This window comes from Phytophthora infestans, genomic scaffold (assembly GCF_000142945.1).
Source record: "Phytophthora infestans T30-4 supercont1.150 genomic scaffold, whole genome shotgun sequence".
NCBI classification, from domain to species: Eukaryota; Oomycota; class Peronosporomycetes; order Peronosporales; family Peronosporaceae; genus Phytophthora; species Phytophthora infestans.
The window spans coordinates 216,087-218,168 of record NW_003303609.1 but is presented as its reverse complement, the minus strand read 5'-3'; positions in this window follow the sequence as shown (position 1 = coordinate 218,168).

Sequence of the window (2,082 nt, the reverse complement as noted above, 5' to 3'; positions counted from 1 at the left end):
TCGCGTCTCGCTGAAAGTTATTGTAGCAGGAGCTACAGCGTGTAGCCGTTGCTGAGGTTGCAGCTTAGTAACAACTACACGCGATTAAGTAGCAGTTGCACAAGTAGTAGTTTCACTCCAGTTAGCTGCAGCAGTTGTGGAACGGACAACGCTTCCAGAGGCATTTAAAAGGATTATATATTCGCTTCTACATTTAATACATTTAATGTAGAAGTGAACACATAATCCTTGTAAATGCCTCTCTTTCCTGTGTCTCCTCTAGTTGCAAATTCAACTGGTGGAGACACAGCAAAGAATTCTTATCTGAGGTCGCGTTCAGCATGGAAGAAGACGACAAGGCGATAACCCCGCGCTCGGCTACTTGTAGACCCATGGTCCACACATAGCACTGTTCCCACCTTTACTTTCGTTATGGACCACGACCCGCGACTGACGGAGGAAACGACGACAAGAACGGCGGTAATCCACAATGGCAGCGGAGAGACGAGTCGCCAATTCAAATCGCTGGCCACACACTCAGCAGTGGTACAACAGAACACGCAGTACAGCTTGGCCAGGTGCAGGAGCAGCAAAATCGGCTTGCCGCAAAGACGTAGGAGTATCTCCAAGCGTAGTATGACCGGCAGTCGGCGTTGCTGGAACATAGGGGAAAGAAATGAAACGTCAAATGGGCGAGCACAAAAAGTTTCTAAAGGAGCAGTACCGACTGCTGCGTGCTGCCGAAGAAGCTATAGGACGCCAAGACCGGCATCTGAAGAACTTGGCTGAGGCAGTACAGCCTCACATACAAGCCTACAAGCCCGTCGGGGCGCGTTTGCGCAAGGTGCAGCCCCTTCTACGGATTGTCGCTTGCCGCAAGCACCGGCCGTCACAGTGGTTACTGGAGCTTATCTGCCTGTGCCTCCAATATATCGAGGAAGTCGCTAAAAGAGAAGAGGGAGTTTATGGACAGCTACGCCCTCTACGCTAGGCGTAGACACGCACTGAATAAAAAGACGCAAGCGAAAGGATTTGTAATGTCTTTAAGTTCTTGCATTGAGCAGGGAACAATGGTCCGAGTTTGCAGGTTTGAGCTCTTCAAGACGCTATTTTGAAATGCATCTACCATTGTCGGATTAAATATGTTGGACGTCGAGTTAGTCCGCTTCGGACGAAAAGCACAGGTGACATATTTCCATCAAATCATGGGCGAAACGGACAAGTTTTCGCCGAGTTGTCGATCTCAAAATCGAGCTCCTGAGTCGGGTTCATATCACAAATGGTTTAAGCGTAATCAAGCGCAGACTTTGTTGGAGCGATATCCTTGGTCGGGATATCCTGAATCAAGGCTGCGATTTCGTTCAGCGTGCCAAAATCGAATCCCCATCGTCGTGCGACTTAACAGGTTTCTATGGACACTTAACGATGCAAAATATACACTCTATTGCCGGGAGACAAAGCTCGACTCGTTGAGGTAATCATTTTCCGATATCGGCATTACAGACAACGAGCTGGGAATCCTAGCTCATACGCTTTGAGCATTTCTATCACGGCAATAACCCGGTTTTAAACTACGCCGCGTCATTAAAGAGCAACTACGAGATACTTTTAAAACTTTTCTCCTTTGCTACAAAGGCCTTCAGCCTACCGAGTCAGCTGGCTAGTTGGAAAGAAGCCTTTCCCCGATAACTCCGAGAAGGCCTTCGCGGAATACAGGTATTTTTCCGCTGTCATATGTTCAACCAAACTATCAGCAGTGAACCAACTCCAACCAAGCTCGCTAATGTCAGCTATCTTGTACAAAGACCATGCTAGCCGACCTTCAACAGCGAAAATGAAGAGAGCGGTGATGTCTGTTGTCGTCATTAAGGCAGCCTTTAAAGATCTTTAACATGTTGCCCTGCTAGTGCCATCAAACACGGTCGCACCAACCTAAGAGGAAAATATTCTACATTCAAGGGGATAAATATCCATGCTCGATTTGTTAGCAGAAGTAACGATTAGAGACTAGCGTCGCGAAAAGTCAGCACAGCGAACGGCGGAAGCAGAAGCAAAAGAGGCTAATAATATGCTTGTTATGTTAGAGATAATATGTGGGGATCG